The sequence below is a fragment of the Alligator mississippiensis genome, chromosome 3, assembly GCF_030867095.1.
Source record: "Alligator mississippiensis isolate rAllMis1 chromosome 3, rAllMis1, whole genome shotgun sequence".
Classification (NCBI taxonomy): Eukaryota; Metazoa; Chordata; order Crocodylia; family Alligatoridae; genus Alligator; species Alligator mississippiensis.
In genome coordinates this window covers 276,509,642-276,532,533 of record NC_081826.1, presented here as the reverse complement: position 1 = coordinate 276,532,533, position 22,892 = coordinate 276,509,642, and the positions used below count along the sequence as shown (strand labels likewise).

The window sequence follows — 22,892 nt, the reverse complement described above, 5'->3', positions numbered from 1 at the left end:
AAAAAGGGCACATATAAATAATAAAATGTTCCTTGGGCATTTTTCCCCCAGATCCTTGGCACCGTTTGTAGACATGTCTATTTTAGGGACAGATTGTGCCACTAAAGCATAGATTTATGTTGAGGAAAGTGTAAAGTTTTCCAGCCTTGGGGAGCTGTGGGAAGGACATGAGGAACTCACCTGTTGCACTAAATCTCTTAGGATACTGGTGACCTGCAAGTACCAACTGGGCCCCTCCCTACCAGTTCCTAACTTCTTCATAGCCGGGTAGTACCTGTGCTGACATTCCTCTGCCACTTCTTTTAAAAAGTACATCTCAAGACTGTTTTCACGTATCCAATTTCAAGTATTCATCAGCCACTGAGACACTTGAGCAAAATTGGAGAATGTTCTTTTCTTACTCGGTTGTATAATCTTGTTGATAATACCATCACTGGTTACTGTAAAAATGATGATTTTCCCTCATACCAAGAATCCTAAAGTAGGTTGAGGCACAGTAGGTAGGAGCAGATGAACTCATTAAATAAAAGTTATGTGGCAGATGATTATAAGCAATTGAGAAGAAGATGGGATCATAAGATTATAGGAAAGTAGGGCTGCATAGGACCTCATGAGGTCACCTAGTCCAGACTCCTGCTCACAGTAGGTTCACCCCTGACTAAACCATTCCAGTCAAGTCTCTGTTTAACTTGCTCTCAAAAATTTCTGAGGGTGGAGATTCCACACGACTTCTTTCAGTAGCTGGGTCCAAAGTTTAACCACCCAAACCTCTTTTTAATCTCCAACCAAAATTTCCTGTGGTGGTTTGAGGCCACTGCTAGTAATCCTATCCGCTACAGCTACAGAGAAAAGGCTATCTCCAACCTTCTGTTATATGAAGACTGTTATCAATCCCCAATTAGCCTTCTCTTCTCCATACAAAATAGTTTTAGCTTTCAGTCTTGCATCATAAGTCTGGCTTCTCAAGCCTTTAACCATCATTTTGTTGCTCTCCTCATTTTTGCCCATTTTTAATAAAACCAAAGGATGTCTTTACATGTGCTCCAGGGATTTGGGGGCGGGGTTGGGGACAGGCACTTTAATTAGATCATTTCTTGGGAGCCAGCCTAATTAAAGTGCCCACAGTGCCTTGTGAATTTTAAAAAGTACATCTCAAGACTTGTTGGCATCTTGTTCAACAAGCTTCAGTTAAAGTGGCCCCATCACCATTTTGAAGCATGGGGAAACTGAATATGAGAGACATGGAGGCTGCTGAAGTGTGCTAATTAGCACCACACTTGATAAATTGATTCTGCTCCAATGTGCTGTAATTACAACGCATTGGAGCAGGCATCCCGTGCATCTACAGTGAGAGACTGTGGGTATTGCAGCCTATGACGTAGATGGTTTGCCATGTCTCATGACTGAATAGTCCAGTTGGAGATTTGCATGATCTGTGGCAGTGGCTACAAGTATATCTGTCATGATTGGGTGGTTTGGAAGCTGCTTGTTTCCTATGGACTCTTTTCTCTTCAAGCAGCTGGAGTCAGCTCCTGTAATGACCAAATTGCATATCAAGAGACTTTAATACTCCCATGGTGACAGTGATGCCACTTGTTCTGGTCACCTGCCAGGGTTCCCTATTGGTCAGGATCAATTCCAAATGCCTTCACATCTCACTTGCATGCGTCTTTGTAGCGAAGCTTGGGAGATCCTGTTGTTCTTGTTCCCTCCAATAGTTCCCCACATAGCGTATCTTTGGGTATATGTCCATCTTCCAATCTGCTCAGATGGCCTAGCCAGCACAGTCATCTGTTTGAGTAGGGTTATCACACTTGGTAAATTTGCTCTTTGAAGAACGCATGGGTAACTTTATCTTGCCAATTGATATTGAGCATGCAGCATAAGCAGTGCAGGTAGAAGCTGTTTAATCTTTTCTCTTGATATGCATAAGTTGTCCATGTTTCCCTACCATACATGAAAGTGCTGAGTACACAAGCTTTGTACACTTGTGCTTTGGTTTTGATGGTAAGCTTTGAGCTGTTCCATGCTCTTTTAGTTAGGCTTCCACCACCTTCAGCAGACTTTCTGATGTGAGCATTAAGTTCTTCATCCAGTTAAGAAATCTGTGACTAGCAGAGTTACAGATGGAGGCATAGTATTTAAAATATTTTGGATCCAAAATCCTAATACTGATATTAATTTATTACTAAATGGAAATGATAGAACTGTCAGTATTAATTTAGAAAAAAGTATAAACCTTGTATACATATTTCTGTTCTGTATTTTGGAAGTAGTCAGATGTATTTATATCAGGTAAAATGTTATATCAAGAACTAAGGCAGATACTAAGGAGAAGCTACTAAAGCTAGTAGCTTTTAAATAAATTGTTCCAAGTAATTTTCATCAAAGATTTGTTGTAAAACAGCTCACCAAAGAGTTTCATGGGCCATTAATGTTGAGGTTTTAGAAAATATTGGAACTTGCAAGTTCCAGAGGACTGGAAAAAAGTAATGTGCCAGCATCCTCAGCTCAGCTCTGGCCTTTGCCCGGGGCAGAGCAAAAGACTGGGGTTGAGGCTGGCCCCCAAGAGGATCCCTTGAGACTGCAGCCACCAGTACAGGTGGGACGGACTCCTCCTCCATCTCTGGAGAGCCCTCCTTCTGTGCAGTCACTGCCATCAACCAGCCCACAGGCCCCTGAAGTGAGGAGACTGCCTCCTGGGCCCACATGGCATCCTGGAGGTGAAGGATCTCCTCCACCTTCCTCATTTCTTTCATTAATTGGCTGAACCCAGGAGGGTTGTTTTTTCAACCAGTCAGATTCAGATCTCTAATGAGGGTCAGACTGTATTGGGCCCTTATTTGAACCTGGCAAAGGTCCACGTCACCTGGACTAATGGCACCCTGCACCACCACTCTCTGCATGAGTGACTGGTGCCTCCTGAATCTGGGGGGGGGGCACCTGCAGAAGCCTCCGAGAGTGGCGGCCCTGTCAGGGGGGGCACCAGCCTTGCCAATAGTGTTGGTGTCAGCTGTCGGGGGGGAGGGGGCACCGGCCCCATCAGGGGGGACATGTGCACCCCCTACCAGTTGCCTATGACTCTCTGCAACACCTGCTCTAAACGTAGCAGATCCGAGGACACAGCCTCACTTTGGTGTTGAAACGTGCTAAGGAGTTCATCATATGCTCCCCAGCCTTGGGTTGGTTGTCCAAATACATCCTGCAATCTCTGCAGGTGTTGTTGTGTGGTATTACTGGGGTTTTGGAGTTTAGCAGTCCTGATGACCCCCAAAGCAGGCTGTCTTAGCACATCAAGGAGCCAGCAATGTTTTTCTTCATCTGGTATTTCCCAAGTCATTAAAGTCTCCTGTATATGGGCGATCCAAGATTTGAATCCTTCTTCTCCCATGTGGACTAGGAGACTGCGCGAGAAAGTCCACAGTCTTTTAAACGCAGCTTGGTTATTGGACGTATTGGCCAACTCCTTGAGGAACTGCTGCAATGTTGCTACCCATTCAGAAGCGGCACTGGGGGATCCTGTTGCCCTTCCTGGCCCTGAGGATCCTTGCCCCCCATTTTTCCCAGAAGGCTGTGGGTTGTTGTACTCTGACATATTTCCTCTTCTGATCCTCTATAGAGATACACAGCACTTAGCACTGCTCAGTTACCCACTGACAAGCCCCCAAAATGTAGCCTGGGCATATACAGGGTATGTACCCCCCACTTCTCTGAATTGAAGAGGAGTGTCAGCAGGCAGAGGTGCTGTGGGAGGGAACTGTCAACTGCACACAGTTTCCCCTCAGTTCCCTATTGGGTTAGGCCAGGGCTGAACTGCTTAACTATATACAGGTTTTCATAGATTGTAGAGTTGGAAGGGACCCAATGGATCATCGTGTCTGGCCCCCTGCCCCTGGCAGGAAAGAGGACTGAAGTCAGATGACCCCAGCCTTTATTTTATTAATTAATAAAATAAAGTTACACACACACACACCTACAGATAAGTGATCACTTATTCAGTGATACAGGACTATATTATATACATGACTTATACCTCCTATAGAGCTTTAACCCACACAGGTAAGTGACAGATCTGGAACCAGTATGTATAAGCAAACACAGGAAAATACAGCACATCAACAGGGATAAATGGAATTAACTATTTACAGTCCATGAAAGAACAGAGTCATGTATACAGTGGAAATCAAAAATACAAATCAAATACACTTGTATTTGTATAACAGTGAAACCTTAACTGACAAAATATACAGTGCAAATGACAAAATATGAGGCACCCACTCACCCTTCCAGGTGTTGAAGGTGCCACTATGCTAGGGTCTCCCCATCCAACGAGGGGAAGCCTGGCTGCAGCTCTGCCAGGGGAAAATGGGCTGATGCTCCCGAGTGTCGGGTTGCAGACCCAAGCTGCCTCAAGCAACTTCCAGGGTCTGAGCTCCATGCACCAATCCGTACACCACTCTCTGGTCCTCTGCCAGGGGGTATTCAACAATGACAGGAAGTTGAAAATGGACAAACTGAGACTAAAAGTAATGTGCAATTTTTTAACTGGCTAGGAAAATTGTAATTAGAGCAAATTTACCATTATTACCACAGATTCTCCACTGCTGAAAATTTTAACATCAGGAAAAGATATTTTTTACCAAAGAGATGCTGTAGTTGCAACAGGTATTTGCTCAGGGAAGTCCTATTGCCTGTAGTGAGCAGGAGACCAAAGAAGATAATCACAGTGATCCCTGTTGGTATTATAATTTATGAATTGAGGCACTGGAATGAGAGAGATTTTTCAATAGACTTATTTTCAAATCACTTAAATTCTCTTTGCCTCAGTCCCTCATTTGTAGACTGAGGATAATACCCATTTCCTACTCTTAGTCTATCCTTAGTCTGCAATTTCTATTTAGATTGTAATTTTTTGGAGCAAAAGTTGTATACTATGTGTGTGTAAAGTACACAATAAGCTTATCTTGGTTAGGACCTATAGATACCACCAGACCAGAAGAAAATAAATAATCTTGACAATAACTTATAAATATTTAGTGATGTCTATGGCACCCTCAACTTGTGAGGTTTTGTCATTGTATTTTTAAGGTCTTATTTTTATAGTGAATATGGAATAAAAAATAGGATTATTCTCAAAACATCAGTACATTAAATTCTTTATTACTTTATCAATCACTTTTCACGTGATAATCTTAAACCAGGAAGAAATATGTAATTTATAAATGGAATTGGGGCAAGTAGATATGTTAAAGCACTTATTAATTACCTACCTCATGAAACCATGGCAAAATGATTTTGATTCAGATCACCATCTTTAATTAAAATGAACCTTACAGTCTGGGCTAACTTTTAACCAATGGATGTCACTGTTGTTCTGTAACATGCCTGAAACAGTATTCAGCTGACAGGGGAAAAAAGTTTGTCTGTTTTAAAGACAGATTTTTGAGAATGAAAGTCAGAGTTACTATATTCCAGCTGTACATGGAATTGCATTTATATGTTAGGAAGTGAGTTCAGAATATTGCAACATACTAGAAAAGAAGATGCATGTAACTTGTTAAAAAAAAAGCCTATTTGCTTTCAGATAAAAATTGCATTAGTTTTACCCAACCCTTCTGTTTATATATAAATTATAGTACTAGTATAGAAAAGTGTAGGGTAACCAGGAAAGAGAAGAAGCAGAAAAGAAGAAGAGAGGTTCTTTTGTGACCTTGTCACGGCGGGGTCCTCGGAGGGCCGTGATCTCCTTGAGGCCCTCTCACCGTGCTACTCCGGCCCGAGGGCACCCTCCATTCTCGCCCGCCACGTCTTGATGGAATATATGTAATAGGGAGGCTGCCTTGTGTTACCTCGGGCCTGTCCGCTCCTGGACCCCTCGTGGGTCTCCCCGTATAATGGGCGCTACCCAAGCGCCCTAGCCTTATGGGCTATGCGTGGTTCCTACCAGCCCCTAATACCACGCCCCAAGCCTCGCAGATGTAAAGGACGTTGTTTGGTCTATACGCCCGCTTCCCGGGCCTCCTCTCTAATGTGGCCCACTCTGGGCTCCCTCTCTCGTGCCCAGCCTCTTGCTGGGACTCCCATCTAGCCCACTCTGGGCCTCCCCTGCCGGTGTGGTTCCGCTCCGGGACTCTCCAGGGGGCCTCCGGTCCTATGGGCCAACCGCACGGACACCCTCTCTGACTCTGGCTCCCTGCGCTGCTACTCCCTGTCTTCTCAGGGGCAACCGCAGCGCCCTGCCTTGGTCTGAGGGGGATTGCCGCACTAGCCTGCGGCCGGGCTCGCTATGCCCGTGCGCCCACACTAGGCTACTCAATAATACACAAGGGCGTTCCCCCTCTCTGGGGGGCTCGCCACGCCCACACTGGGCTACTCAATAACGTACAAGGGCGTTCCCCCTCTCTGGGGGCTCGCCGCACCCACGCTGGGCTACTCAATAAAACACAATGGCGTTCCCCCTCTCTGGGGGCTCGCCGCGCCCACACTGGGCTACTCAGTATGGCCCCGCTCTCTAGGGCTGCTCAGTATGGCGCTCCCCCCTTCTCTGGGGCTCGCTGTGCCCACACTGGGCTACTCAGTAATACCGCCCCTTTCCTGGGGCCGGGGGGCTATGTTCCCCCCACACGCAATCCGGGGTCTCGGTCCCTGTCCGCAACCTACGGGTTGCGCCCGCGACCCACTGGCCGCGCTCCTCGCCGCCAGCTGCTCGGGCAGTGGCGTGCGAGCTGCGCCTTTGGGGTCTATGTCCCCCCACACGCAATCCGGGGTCTCGGTCCCCGTCCGCAACCTACGGGTTGCGCCCGCGACCCACTGGCCGCGCTCCTCGCCGCCAGCTGCTCGCGCAGTGGCGTGCGAGCTGCGCCTTCCCTGGCGCTATACAGGGGCTATGTTCCCCCACACGCAATCCGGGGTCTAGGTCCCCATCTGTAACCTACAGGTTGCGCCCGTGACCTACTGGCCGCGCTCCTCGCCGCCAGTTGCTCACGCGCTGGCGTGCGAGTAATTGAGGGTAATGCGCCCTCTTGGCGCTAGGGCACCCCACACTCTCTGGGGTCCCTATAGTTGAGGCCTCCTCCAACCCCTACAGCCTCACCCAAGCCTCTGGGTGTAATAACACAAACACAAAGCAAAACCACAAGCCCCTAGGCTGTAACATAACCACAAGCCACATGGCCATAACTCATTATCATAGCTCAAGCCTCCAGGGCTATCATGAGCTGTACTTGTGACTTAGGCTCCTTCCCATATCTCAGCCGAGGGAGCTCCTGCCTCCCAGGCTGCTGGCAGAGAACTGCCAGCCTGGCCTCAGCCCTGAGCTTTATAAGGGCCCGGCCCTGCCCCCTACAGGCAGCTGGCTCCGCTTGGTTGCTCCGGCAACCCGCAGCTGCGCTCATTACCTGAGCCAGCCTCGGCTGGGCTCGTTATGTCAGGCCAGGGCGCGCTCACTCGCTCCCTGGCAGTTTCTCCACTCTAGGAGCAGGGGTACCGAGGTGCCCTGCGACAGACCTAATGAAGAATGTCTTGCATTGTTTAACTTCATTCCAATCATGCAGTTGATCCAATAAAAGACATCACCCCTGCAAAAAATCCTTGCTTCTTAGATAAATTAAATTAATTAAAATCAGCAAATCCCAATGGCACTTACCCTGTAGTATCTAAGGAACCATTTCAAGCAATCTCTGAACCATTAGTGGTTATCTTCAAGAAGGATAAGAATCATCTCAGAGGACTGGAAATGGATAACAGTACCTATGAGAAGGTGGGTCCACCACTGGTCAAAAAATGGTCTCAAAGGCTGCATCTACATGAGAGCACATGTGCATTTTGCAGCACCTTAAAAGCGTTTGAGGTGCTGCAAGATACACCCTGTGCATATAATTTAGTTCTCCACCCTGCAGATTTAGATACTGAGAAATCATGGTATAAAAAAAAAAAAACAAGTGCTCACAAAAAAGCAGGGTGGCACATGTGGCAGCAGAATGCAGCCCCCAAAACCAGAGCCTGGCCAGCCAGAGCCTGATCTGGCTGTCAGCCAGGCTCCATGTGCCTAGATCTCTGCCACTAGAGCCCCGGGACGCCCCCAGGACCCCAGGTAAGGATTCTGGTGCCTGCCCAGGTGCAGGCCCCAGGCTCCTCTACCCTTTCTGGAGCATTTCTACCTGTGCTAACCTGCACCCCCATGTGTAGGGGCATGCAGTGGGGGAAAAAGCAGAAACACATATTTGTGGTGTTGTTTTTCCCCCCTGTAGTAATTGCATACACTTGCTCATGGGGAGGCAGCCAAAGAGAGCAGGCAAGAAGGACCAGACATTCCTCTGAGAGAGGGAATGCTGGGTTTTTGTCTCTGCTTTCCAGAGCTGTTTCTGCCTTTAGATTACCATCATTGCCTTAAAAAAACAGAAGGAGAGATGAGAGAAAATAAAGAGAGTAGAGGACTCTCCCCACCCAGCAGCCACTTAAGCACTAGGCTACAGGGGTAACATTGTTTTGTTTGTTCTTCTTGGCTGCCGAGTGGCCAAGCTTCACCGAGGAGATGTTAGGGAGTGGAGAAGAGTACCCCCTTATTCTATAGTCTGGGGGTTATGGCACTCTTCTGGGATATGAGAGTTCAAATACTTCTGCCCAGAGTGAATGCACTAACCACTAGGCTATTGGGCAAACAGATTGTGGCTGAAATTAGTGCTGTTGATGGGAACTGGTCACATTTTTGTCCATCTAATGACTAGAGCCATTCCCAAGTGATAGGTAGAGTTTTTTAGGTACTTTCTAAGAATATTTTGAATTGCAGAGGAACCTAGACAGGTCTGAGTCTTACAAGTAGCTGTGTCTGGTCATATCTGAGTCTGAGTAGAGATGCTGAATTAATATATGGACAATTTGAATCTAGCCCCCATGTACATTGCAGTATGGAATAATAAGAAATTAAGCTAATTTACAGGGGGGGAAATGTTAGTTATTTAGAAAAGCTTCTTAACAATAAACCTAGCTAAACATCAGAAGAAAGCATCCATCGTGGCTGCAGTATCCCTTTTACTGGAGGTTTTTAGAACAGCTTAGAGTAGGCAAACCTCTGCTGAGTGATTGCCTAAGTATATTTATCCTGTCTCAGAGCAGGAGGAAGAGTAAATGAGCTCTGGATCTCCCTTCTAGCCCCACAGTTACATGATTATTATGATTATTTCAATTGTATTTTCTATCCAAAAATATCCCGCAATATTTTATAGCTGTTTTCAGTTACAAGGGGATGATACAAATGTGTTAAAATAGATTATTTTCATGATAGCACAAGTATTTAAATATGTTAAAATATTCTGTTTCTTGTAATTGATTTAGGCCCCAAATTGTACAGACATTTTCGTTCTGTTTGTCCTCGCTTCCCAACATATTGTTAATCTATTGGGTTCCTGTTCCTGTACTGCAGCCTTTGTCACTGAACTTTTTCCTTTCATCCATCATCCTATGGCATTCAGTCACTTTCCTTCTTTCAGTGATGCTGAAGCATGCCAATTTACTAAGCTCAGAGCACAAACAACTCCCATTGAGTCACCATGAACAAGGAACCTCCTAATGAGTCTGGTTAGGTTACATTCTTAGCTGGTATAAAACAGTGTTGCTCAGTTCATTTCAATACAACAGAGTTAATTTATATTAGAGATAATATGGTCCCTTGTCTGCATTTGTCCATTAAAATGTAACCTATAGCATGCATAGACTCAATCACGCTGCACCCATTTATATTAGCTCCTTGTAGAGCTTTGGACCAGATTTTGAGTCTGGATAGTGGATCTTGGGTAAACTTTGTACCAATGCAGTGGAGAATCACTGAGTTAGAATCTAAATTCGTAAAAGATGGGGGAATAGCGGGGAGGCTTGAGGCTAAATATATTGAGAATCACTGGTGTAGCTGGTGCCTGGTAAGGGCAGTAGGGGCAGGCACTGACCCTGCTGTACTCTGCTCTTTCCACTGTCCTCCTCTTCCCCACCTCTGGTCTATACTTTCGGGGTCAGTGGAGGCTCCCACTACTGAGACTGACCTTGTGGGAACTCATATATTGGTTACTGTTTCCACAGCTCCTCCTGCCAGCCATGGAGTTGGGGAAGAGAGGAGGGCATAAGCTGGGCTGCAAAGTGTGGCTCTGTTTGCATGTCTGCCCACAGCAGAGCATGCTGAGAGTGTAGGGATAGCTGGCACAGGGGCTGCTTGCAGGTGAGGGAGGGTAAGGGTGTGTAGCTGCAGCAGAAGTCCTCAGACAGGTAGCACAGGTACTGCTGGAGTACCTGGGGCAGGTGCTGATGGGGAAGGAGAGCATTTGTCCCCTCACACAGGGGCTGGGTGATGCAGCATCCTTAAAAGGATTTCACAAGGTCCTGGTTGAAAATCCCTGTCGTATAGGGTAGCATCTTCTCTTGTGCTCTAAGATCCTTCTATACCTAATTTTAAGTAGAGGAAAAATGACAGGATTTTTCTGGACTGCACATTGAACAGTCATTTGACTACCTTCCTTAGCACAGAGTCCCTTACAATCATATCTTGGCACTAGTCCAGTATTGGTCTAGAACACAGAAACTGGTTACTTGCACTGCTTGAAATCACCATCTTCTCCAGCATGTTCCCTAGAAACCTTCTTCTAAGTGCTGTCCCAGCCAGAAACTGATGTGATTACAAGCAGTTTTTTACAATCACGAGGCATCGTAAATGCAATAAATGCAGTACATGATACAATGATGAGACATCATAAAGAGTTCTTATGTAAATGGTTTATTGGGGTAAAGGGAACTTTTAGCCAAATTAGATTCCTAGAAGACTGATTTCAGCTGATGATTTCATGGCACACAATTTCTGCATAACTAAAAAGATGCACCTCACACCTGCATACTTGGTAAAGCAGGGTGAACATATAGAATATTTCTGTATGTCTGCAGAAAAGGATGACAGCATCACCTGTATTTTAAACAGAACCAGTTTTCAAACACAGTGGATTGTACAAGTAGTTAACTGTTTGTATCCACAGCAGACATGACAAGAAGTAATAGACTTAGATAGAAATAGCATATAATTTCAGTTAAATAGTAAGAAGATATTTCTAATAGTGAGGGTGTTTAAACATTGGAGTAAATTACGACAAAAGGTTTTGCAATATCTGGCACTGGAAGTCCTTAATTGGAAGTTAGACAAACTTGTTTGGGGTAGTTTAGATGGAGATAATTGCTAGGGCTGTGCAAAACGGCACCATTCCATTTCACCTTGTGGTTCGACGGTTCAAGGGAACAATGTTTTGTCTCGAATATCATTTTGAGTTGAAACAGCTGTTCCATTCCATTTCATCGAAACAGAAAGGCTATTTTGACAATTTTGAGTTTTGCGGGGGCTGGAAGACAGCCCAGCTGGGCTGCTTTCCTGCCCCCAGCCCCCACTAGATCGTGCCAGGGGCAGGAGGCAGCCCAGCTGGGCCACTTCCTGGTGCCCTGTGCTAGATCGCACCGGGGGTGGGAGGCAGCCCAGCAATCTAGTCCAACAATCTAGCACAGCCAGTTGGGCTGCCTCCCGGCCCTGGTGTATTCTAGCACCTGGGACGGGGAAGCAGCCCTGCTGGGCTGCCTCCTGGCCCCAGCAGGATCTAGTGCAGGGCACCGGGACTGAAAAGGACTCAAGAGGTCATCTAATCCAGTCTCTAGCTCAAGGCATTTATTAGGGGTGTACGAAATTTCACTGGTCATTTTGTTCTGACATTGTTTTGACCAATTTCAAGGTTCAAACAGCAAAATCAGAGTGAAACAAAGGCCGTTGAAATAGTCTCGAATCAAAACGAGGCTGGTCAAAACATTTTGAAATGCTTTTGCACTGCTTTAATGGTGTTGATGTTTGCATGCGTCAGTGTATTGCACATTAATTCCTGCTGCTTTTGGAAATTCAGCAGTGTAATGCACCTTAAATGACTTAGGGTGCAGCAAACTAAAAATCCTCCTTTGAGGAGTTTTAGTTTGCTGCCCCTACAGCCACGGAGTGAAACACCAGGCTCTGTACACCTCCACAGCTCTGCAGGAAGCCCTTAGGGCAGCCTGGCAGTAGCCCAGGGAAGCAGGCTCCACCCAAGAAAAATGACTAGCCTGATTCCCCACCCCCCCACGCCAGCCTGTCTGCCTGAGCTGTGCAGAGGCTCAGTGCTTCCCTCCGTGGCTGTGGTGCACCCTGGGACTGCCTGAGCTAGGTGCCTGCAGGTGGGTGCCACCGGGGGGGGGCACTGCTGTCACAGAGGGAAACCCCTGCCCAGGGACTGCTCTCCCACCCCTCCCAGCCCAGGTACTGGCAGCTTGCTCTCCCCTCCCCGCCAGAGGGGCAGGTAAGTCAGTGGGGTGTGTGCATGACACGGGAATTTAATCAGCCCTAAATTAAACCCACCACTTCAATTTAGGGCCCCTGTTTCATCTACACATGCCCTAAAACTATAGTGTAATTTTGGAGATATTTCTTAATGGTTTTTATCAGATGGTCAAAGCAGGAAGCTGTCATCCACCTTAAAATAATTTTAATATTTTTTAAATGTAATGTTAAGCTAAATCATAAAATATGTTCACTGTATGCTCCCTGAAGGAAGATGCATCTCATCTGTAATTAGGGCCCCTCTACATGGGCAGGTAAAGGTGCAATGGGAGCACCACAGTTGACAGTTTCCCCCACTGCAAGCCCTGTAGCCCAAGACAGTGCCTCTGCTGTAAGCTTTGCAGTTGAGGAGGTTTGCAGTGCAGGGAGCCTTCTACCAGCTGCAAATCCCACAGCTGACAGTGCTACCAACACTGTGAGCCTTGTCATTTGATGGGGCTGCCAGCCTTGGGGGAGCACTTGGCCACACATTCAATTAATGGTGAACAAGCAAGACAGTAATTACACATTTTTTGTGGAATAACTTCGTAGCTCATTGTTTAGCTAATGGGATGAGATGGCATTTGGGGCTAATGGGATGCAAACATTTCTACTTCTAGAATTATTTTAGAACATGCTTGCCACATCTCTACTTTTGACTCTTCAGTCCTAGAATGACTTCTCTTATGAATTACAACCTTGTGATATAAGAGAGGTGGGTGTCTGCCTGGCTATGAAAGTTAAAATTGCTTTTAAAAGTGGAATTAGTCACACTTAGCTCTTCCTCTCAGGGGGAGCTGCAGTAGACAGATCTGAGGGGAATGCCTGAGACCATGAGCGTATTGGTATTGGGCCTCTAAGGTGATTTATGTTAAAACTGTTTCAGCTTGTAGAGACTATGAAGTAGGAATACTGTCCTTTACTGAGGTGCTCCCTAGTACAGTCCAGAAGTAGCATCTGGTGGCTAGGTGGTGACCTGGATTCCTGGTGAAAAGAGAGCAAATCTCTTAGAAGCAGGAACAAAGGAAATGAATGATTTTATGAAAGTTCTATTACTATGTCCTTTCTGATTGCAAAAGTAAATTATGTTTCCTTTAGGGAAAACAGGATGAAGTTTTTTGGGGGTTTCTTTAGGAGGGGGTGGTTAATATCACTGTCATTCACTGCACTGTTATTAGAAGAGGGCAACCTATTTCAGATGAGTAATTATGTAAGATTCCCTCTTTTTCTAATTTTTTCTAAAATCCCATGCCAACTTGATAATGGGCCCTATAGGTAAAGAAACACTGTAGGACACTGAGACAGAAATTCCAACATACTGTATTTAGCCAAGTAGAGTAAAAAGTTTTTAATTTCTCTGTAGGGCTGAATTTTCAAGCACATTCTTTTTTGTAGACATGCACAGAGCTGATTGGGGAAAACTTAAACTCCAATACTTTTATTTGCAGTACTCTACTTAGAGTACTGCGTTGCTTACTGGAATGGTTTAAGAAAAAGGACTGACGTATGGAGTGAATGATGATGTGTGCAGTGATGTTCCCTTCACTTCTGTTGCCTGACTAATTCAGAGATGCATCTTCCTCTCAGCAGCATATAGTGACTTTATGATTTGAAAAGAGATTAAGATTTTTAACATGGATGGCATTCAATATCTTGGGCTGAGTCCAGAAGTGGAAATAAGATTTAAGCCGTAAATCACAGTTTGACAATGAGCTTCCAGTTGCTGTTAACAAGCCGAAAAACATTCAACAGTGGCTAATTCAATCACACACTGGTTGGTTCATTGCTCTTTGTTTACTGCGTTCACGATCAAGAGGACACGGTAAGATTTTTTTTTTTTTATTAGAATTTTTCTTCCTCCCACATTCCCTTTTTCTTACATTCTTTCTTACTTTTCTTACTCTTTCTTACTCTTTGCCCACACTTTGCTCCATTGTCTGTCCTGTTGTTTTTGCTGGCTCTTCCATCTGCCATTCTTTTGCAAGCTGTGTGACACGCAGTCTCAGTTTTATGTTCATTTGAGTGGAACTTCTGAACCAATGACATAGGGAGTAGACTCAGATTCAAACAAATGAGTTTGCCTACCGATTGTAGTGACAACAAGGTTTTACCATCTGCCATGAAATATGGAATCCCACTTCAGCTTAAGCAGAAGGCATTTACTGAAGAAAATAATGCTGGAGAAAAACCAGCTTCTAACACAACTTAATTTCCAGCTTTAGCTTCCAGGTTTCCTGTAGGCTCCATGTTGTCTGGGCTTATATATAGGGCACAGAAATACTGTGTGGCTGAATACTATACTACAAGCTACATATTAAAACATCTATGGCTATTTACAGTCTGTATATATTTAATTACTAGTCTGTCTCTTTTCTATTGAGCTAACAAAATTATAACTGACAGCCTGTTTAGTTCTTTCTTCAGAGAGGACAGCGTTCTGAACTGTTCTCTTGCCATAAAAATGGTTTCTCCAGAACAGTTAAGTGAGCATATTGAAAGATGTTGGTTCATCTTTGTAGTAAGCTAACACTTCTGGTCTTTGCGTTGTGTCTGTTTCAAAGAGGACTTCATATACAGTCCTTTACTTTTGAGCAAAATAATATTAAAAAAAAAGATTATGGAATTTAAGTGGACTCAGTCACACATGCTGATTTAAACTGAGGTTTCAAGGATGTATTTGGCTTATAAGATGTAGCAATCTAAAAATGAATGGTTCAAGAGAAAGAAATGGGGACAGATTATTTCCAGGAATTTCCCCTGCAAGACCTACAAACTGATGTGATTATCTGTTCCTTGGAAAATGCTTGGAATCAACTACATGAGATATTGAAATTTCAGTCAGGCAGAAAACTCCTTCCAAATGCCTGGAACCATGCCTACTGAAAACCCCATTTCTGGATGAGCAGTGGCATGTTCAGCACCTCAGACCTAGTCCAAAAGTAGAAATGTGTATGCTGTAAATCACAGCTTGATGATGAGTCAAGGCCCAGATATGAATGTCTACTAGATCATTGTGAGAGCTCTTTTCAAAAGCCCAGAAAAGCTATCCTGTCTCATTGTATAAGCTTTGTATTTATACCATATTCCTTTGCCACAGAACCTGATTAGTTAACAAATATGTCAAGCCAGTGCAGTTCACCAGTTTTTCTTGTTCACACCCTTCTATTCCAAGCAGTCAAATAATTTTTTGTTCTCAGCAAAACCTATTAGTTAAAGTGAATTCTTTCCCACATCTTGCATCATATTGTGAGGGCTGACAGATCCATTGTCACTCTCCTTTCTTGTAGGACATTTGTACTGACAGGCTAACAGCTGAGGTGCTTTGTCCCATGCTACCTCAAATAACACAGTTATTACTGACAGCCTTAATGTTCTGGAGGTGCAAAATTGTCAGTACCAGCAGATTTTGTTTCTGAATAGAGTAAGGCCAGGTACAGATGTTCAAAAAGCACAAGGTGGAAGCAATCTAAGTTTTGTGCTTTACTCCCTAGGTTTCCAGAAGAGCCCCAGAGTGAGCATCCACCATCATGACATGCCTCAGGGTCCTGGCCTGCCTGCACCCCACCATGGCATCCCAATGCCTGTGCCTATGCAGGGAGACCCAGGATCTGAAGCAAGTCCTGCTTGTCAGCCAATATGACTCTCGCCAGAGGCTGTGAGACACCATGCACACCCACCTGGAACTGATGCAGCAGGGGATTGCCATGGCATGCGTCTTCATGCCCATGTGCCAGCAGTTGACCATCCCATATAGGGCCACCCTGCACCCACCAAGCATCCTGGACTAGGCTATTGACTTCTATGTGTCCTACAAGGAAGAGGCCATGGTCACTAGGGTTCTCCAAACAGTTGAGCACTGGTACTGGGCCAATGCCACAAGCAGTGACTGGTGAGAGTGGATTGTCTTGGGCTCCTGGGAAGACAAACGGTAGGTCCAGACCTTCCATATGTGCTTGGCCAACTTCATGGACATCATTGCCCAGGTGGCCCCATACATCTCATGCCAGGATGTTGGCATGTGGCCACCCCTCATTCCAGAGAAGTAGGTGGCCATCGCTGTCTTGAAGTTGGCCACCCCCAGCAGTTACTATTGCATTGCCAGCCAGTTTGGCATGGACAAGACCACAACCAGAGAAGCCATCTGGGAGGTGTGCCTGGTCATCCAGAATGTCCTAGCCAAATGCATCATCTGCCTTGTCAACCCACAGGTGGTGGTCTTCTGCTGCAAGGGCTTCCCCAACTGTGTGGGGGCTATGGACAGCACCCACAGCCCCATCCTCTGCCAGGTCCAGTTCACCCAGGCATTCATCCACCACAAGGGCTAATTCTCCATTGTCCTGCAGGGTGTTGTTTACCACTCGGGACACATCTCTCGCTGGGCGGACAGCACCAATGATACTTACATCTTCTACAACAACCCAGTCTCTGGGTTGACAGAGAATGGCTGCTATGCTCTCAGGGTCCCAGATTTTGTCTTTGGCATCATCACCCACCCTGTTATCATGAGGAAAATGGTTTCCCCCCTCCTGCCCTGGATAATGAAGCCCTATGGAGGGTAGTTGGATCACTGGAAGCAGTACTTCAGCTACTGCCTAAGCAGATGCCGCATGACCGTAGAGTGCACCTTTGGGCACCTTAAGGTGCAATGATGGGCTCCCAGTGCACACTTTGAGGTGGACGAGGAAAACTTCCTGTGGTTCATCACCAGTGCATGTGTCCTCCACAACATCTATGAGACCAGGGGGAAAGCCTTCTGCTTAGGCTGAGCCAAGGAGGCACAGGACACATACTAGTCATGGCAGCATGAGCATATGGGGCAGGGATAGGAGAGAGGGGAAGCCCTCTGCTGATGATGGGGACACTAGCCCTGCACAATGGCCGGCAATCTGGATCTGCAAAGCCCTGTCTAACTACCTGCTCACCCTCAAGGATCAGGAGCCCTCCCTGGATGAGTAGGGCCGGAGTGCTTTGAGTGCCCATGCCCTGGCACTGGGCCATGGGTCTCCTGCTCTGGGCTCCTCTGGCCCTGCAACCCAGGCAACAATGCCCACAAGCCAGGCTGCTTGCACACCATTCCTCTTTCCCACCCCCCAGGGACACACACCAGGGTAGAGGGGAAGGCAACATGAGGAAAAGACATGCCTGAGTTTTAAAAAAATGTTGCAGGTGCCAAACTTTTTGTGCATGGAATTCAAACCTGTTGAACATTGCCCGTGTCTCATCTTGGTCCTTCCTCCTAATTAACACAAACCAAGCAAATCTTTGGAAGGGACAGGGGAGGGTGGTGTTGAGAAAAGGATGAAAGAACCTGGAAGGGGTGGTTAGGATGGGGAGGGATTGAGGTAGAAGGAATGCTGCAGGGGCTGAACTCAAGAAACACAAAACCCTGGAGGGGATTCATGGGTTATGGGGGCTTTTCACCTGGCATGCTATGCCCCAAACTTGGGATTGAAGACCAGGGACTTCTCCATGTAGGAGCTGGATGGGCGGGTGATCCAAGACCCACTGTCTACTTGACAGGGCTGCTGGGTGGGGGTGGGGGCAGGAGGTGGCTGCTGGATTTAGGGAGAAGGCTGTGGGGCAAGGGGTATCGCCACAGCAGGCACTATGGACTCCTGGCTCTCCCTTATGGCACATCTAGTCCCACGGCCCCTGACCCCAGAGCCCATTCTCTTCCTTTGAGGACCCTGGACCCATGTCCCCTGGCCATGCCTAGGGCCCATGTCATGCAGCATTCCAAAGCCCAGGGACTGCCTATCCCCACCAAAGTTGGACCACTTCTCTCCTGACCTGGGGAGGAGGGAAGCCACAGGGTACAGCAGGGAGCATTCCTTGCCAGCCAGCTTCTAGGAGTACCTTCAGTAGGACTCCTGTTCATGTTGTCCCTGAGAGGAATCCCTTGAGTGGGACATGGCAGCCCCTCCCAGCACTCCCAGCCAGGAGAACTACCAGCTGTCTGTGGGAGGCAGCACTGGTACCAGTCACGGGTGTCATAGATGGATGCAAAGCAATCCAGGACCCTGTCCATAAACTCCCAATCCTGCTGCTGTGACTCTCTCAGCTCTGCAGTAGCATAAATTGCCTCCTACAAACAGTGGGTGGCCATCTCGACCCCCTCCCCATTCCTGTGCATTGGCAGCCTGGGTGTAGGCATCCCCGCCCTGAGCATGTCCCTCTTCTACATCTTGTCTCTCCTCATGCCAGTCACACAGCTCTTGGGACCAGGAGTCAGTAGTGCACACCTGGAGCTCAGAGGCAGCAACCAAGGCCTGCAGCATCTCCTCCTTGCTTCTTCAATGCTTCCTCTGAACAGCTGTCATGTGCTCTGCTGCTGTGTGGGGCCCTGGCCTTGGACCAGCATTGCCTCTACCATGCACTGTACTCTCTTGCACAGGTGGTGTCTCTGCAGAAAGACAGAGGAGACACAGAGCCTTTGTGAGAGGTTGCAACTTTTACTGATAAAAATGAAGTATAGAGGGAAATGTCTCAGACCCTCTCATCACTCGCCTGGGCAGTCATGCAGAAACACCTAGGGAGCTATGGTGAATCTCATCTGGACCTTTCCCCAACCCAGGGCTGGGAGCCATGTATCTGGTCTCCACACAACACAGCAGAGACCATGGTCCTGGCTGTGCTGCTGATGGGAAGCAGGCCCTTCAGAAGGGTAGAGATGGGTTAATGGGAAGGGAGGCCCAGATCCTTCTTCAGGCACTGCAATAGGCACCTGCTTCACTCCCTCAGAGGGTCCAGGGACCCTGGATCCCACAGGGACTTAGACCATCCCTGGAGTGGGCAGGGCCTGACTACTCTGGGGAATACCAGTGGAAGTCTTTTTCCCTTCCTTCCCTTTCAGAAGAGACATTTCAGTGCTGGGTTCCTGCAGGAACAAAACCCAGGTCCTGACATTGTCCTGATGAGCCCTGGCTAGGACAGCAAAGTTCTTACACTGCCCTCTCTTCTGTGCTTCCCTTCCAGGAGAGACGGTTTGGCACTGTGTCACTGCTACACTGGGTCTCTGCTTCTAGCATTTCCCTGGTGAAAGTCAGCTGGGTCCAGAGGAATGAGTTCTCCACTACTCCTGGGGGAGCCCCAGCCAATGTGCCATGCTCATGCTGAAGGACATGGTTCCCCAGGAGGTGCTGGAGGGGAGCAATCTGCTATGATGGCACACCAGGGAAGCCGGGATTGCCATTCAATGAAAGAATACTACTTGGGTGCTACCTGTGGCTCCATTATGATGAGCTGACACTCCCAGAAGAGTTCACAATTGCCACTGTTATTGACATGCTGCTGAGCCCATGACCTGGCCACGGGGGTGGTTCCCCAGGCCCCAGCCGCCTCAGAAGTATCCTGCTATTCACTGCCCTTGGCTTTACAGCACTACTCTCCTACTATGAATACTCTGGATGGGAGGAGTGAGGAGAGGGATAGATTTGCTTTCAGGGGTTGGGGGGGGGGGAAGTTCAGGACTTGGATAGGGCTGTGACTGTGGGAAGGTGGGTGGGAGTTGCCTTAAGGAGTGGGTACAGTGACTACCTGTGTTGTAAGACTTGGAGTTGCCTGGCACCCAAGGACTTTCCCCAGGGAGAGGATCATAGAGGAGGCGGGAAAGTGCTGGAGTGCTACTTGCCAGCCTCTCCAGGTGCACAACTTGGGAGTCACTCTGGAGGTGGGACCAGATAGGCCTGAGAGAATGGTTCCCACATGGGACTCCTGCCATCACATCTGTGCCTCTCTTGGACTGGGAGAGAGGGAGGGAGGGAAGGAGGGAAGGAAAAATTGGAGTTCACACTGGGAAATGTTTCTTTTTCCTGCTGTACTGTTACTTTGGTGGCCATCATAGATAGCTTTGTGTTATGTCCTGTCCCTGACCTCGGGGATCTCTCTGACACCCAGGCCTGTGGTGCTGCCAACTAGAGAAGGACACTGAGTATCTGCATTTACACCTGTTTTTTACACTATGCCTGCAGAGCTCAATACATTCTTTTAGTATCTTTCCACGAGGTAGTGAGGGGAGAGAGAGCTGGTTCAGCACCACTGCTGTGGCCAGCTGCAGTGAGGTTTCACTTCTCCCAGGAGCTGAGCATGGCCCTGAGAGACAGGGCAGGGAGGTGTGAATGAGGCAGATTTATGTTCCCATAGAATGGCAGATGGGCTTCTAACCACCCAAAGCCAAGCTGGGGAGAGGCCCTTGTGCCTCTGCTGCACTCTGTGATGGGATATGGGGGGCGGGGGGGGGGGAGAGGGGGAGGAGGTCCCTGGTTTACTCACTGCTGAAAAACACAAACCTCTTGAGCATTTAGTGACCTGGAGCCCTGTGCTTTGAGCGGTCTGGCCAGGAAGATTCACCCTCGCCCCATGCCCCTCCATTCCTGGTCTCATGCCCTCCCCCCCATCTCTTCTGGGCTTCTCAGCCACAATGGCCTGTGAAGCCCCACTACCTCTTCCTTCCCCTGCCTCCCTTTCTCCAGGGGCTCCACATTTCCCCAGGTCCTGGACCCAGGGGAAGCTCGCACACTGGGCATCCCAGAGCCAATGGTGGCAAACCAGGGGGCCACAGCTGCTGCTGCCATGGTGCAGCCCCAGTGGGCGAGCCCAGAGCCAGCGCGGGGCCCAGGTTGGCAGCAGGGACGGGGTACGAGCTGGTGCTGAGCACAGGAAAAGTGGCCCCTCACCCGCCCTGTGGCCAGCACCCCATACTGCAGCCGCTAGCAGCCTGCATCGGGTCGCCTGTGCCTGCTCAGGACAGCCCCATGTGGGTGGCAAGCAGCTGCAGCAGGGAGCGCCAGCCACGCGGTGGGTGAGGGGCTGCTTTTCCCCTCGCTCAGCACCAGCTCGTTCCCTGCTGCAGAGCAGGGGGTCAAAGCTGCACACTGCCCCCCGCCTGTACCACGGGGCTGGGGGGCACTGGGAGTGCGCGGGTGCATGGGGCCCACACCTGTGTCCTGGGGCCAGTACCAGTAGGGCCCAGAGCAGGGAAGCAGGAGTACAGGGTCCCAGTCAGCAGGGGCTCTATGGAGCTGGGCCCCCCCGCTGAGCTCCCCGCTCTCCCTACTGGTGCAGCCCAGCCTGGCTCCACAGACCCCTGCCAACCTGCACCCTGCTCTGGGCCCTGCCCGCACTGGCCCTGAGGCATTGGTCCCAAGACATCGGGACACTGGTCCCAAGATGGTGACCAGGGGGCGAGGCTCCTGTCAAGGGGCTGGGCAACCCATGTGGCTCTCAACAGCTTGCCAAAACTGGGTAAGCGGCCCTCTGTCTGAAATAATTGCCCGCCCCAATCTACCTGCTGTGAATCCATGCTGGTTGCCCTGCTGCATTATTTTTCCCACTGAACTCCCACAAATATGATCCTTCATAATTTTTTCAAAGACCTTTCCAAGGATGGAGGTGAGACTGACTGGCATATAATTACTAAGATCCTCCTTCCTCCCCTTCTTGAAAATAGGGACCACACTGGTCCTTTTCCAGTCCTCTGGGACCTGACCCAAGCACCACAAGTGCTCAAACAGCTGTGCCAGTGGTTCTGCTATGACATAGACCACTTCCTTCAGTACTCTCAGATGCAGCTCATCTGGGCCTGCTGACTTAAACACATCCAATCTATCCACGTGACTCTAAACTAAGTCAGTGTCAACAGTTGGTGGGCTGCTGTTCCTCTGATGCCCATCCAAGAACACTTATCTTGACCCCTGTTCGAGAACAGTGAGGCAAAAAACTCATTGAATAGCTCAGCCTTGTCCCCCCTGTGTATTATGAATTGCTCCTTTTTCTTCAGTATGGCTCCTATGCTGCCCTGCATCTGCCTTTTACTCCCTACATACCTAAAAAAATAGTTTTTCTTGTCTTTAATTTGTGTTGCCAGACTCAGCTCTGTAGGTGCTTTGGCCTTTCTAATTGCCGCCCTGGAAGTGCAGGCTAAGTAGGTATACTTCTCCTTGGTAGCTTCCCCCTGCTTCCACCACCAATATGCCTTCATTTTTGCCCTTAGACTCCCCTGGATTTCCCTGTTTAGCCAAGGAAGTTTTTTGGCTCCTTTCCCCCATTTCCCTTGTACTGGGATCATCTCCCTCTGTGCCTGAAAGATCACTTCCTTTAGGAACAACCATTCTTCCTGGACTCTCATCTCACTGATACTCCTATCCTGCAGTGCATCATTGGACTCCTAAGCATACTGAAGTTAGCCTTCCTAAAGTCGAGCACTTCTACCCTACTAGTTATCTTACCCACCCTATGCCGTATGGTGAATTCAATTGATTGGTGGTCACTGTCCCCAAGGTGACCACGAATCTGCAGCTCCCCTACCAGGTCATCCCCCATAGCCAACACCAAGTCCAGTAAGGCATTCCCCCTGCTGGGACCGTATACCTCCTGCATTAGGTGAAGGTCCTGCACGCAGGTTAAGAACCTACGTGAACAGTTGGATTTGGCTGACTGTTCCTCCCAGCAGATGTCAAAGTAGTTTAGGTCCCCCCATGATAACCACATCCCTAGACTGTATGGCCTCTGAGAATGCCTCAAGAATTCCAAG

The 22,892-nt window shown here is 48.0% G+C and overlaps 1 long non-coding RNA gene across 1 annotated transcript in view; it reads left to right on the top strand.

The window, feature by feature from the left end:
* Nucleotides 1-17,571, top strand: part of LOC109285320 (uncharacterized) — a 230,422-nt gene extending 212,851 nt beyond the window's left edge. The window contains exon 9 of the long non-coding RNA XR_002093075.2: nt 15,853-17,571. This is a non-coding gene — a long non-coding RNA (uncharacterized LOC109285320). The remainder of the gene's footprint in view (nt 1-15,852) is intronic.
* The last annotated feature ends 5,321 nt before the right edge of the window (nt 17,572-22,892 follow it).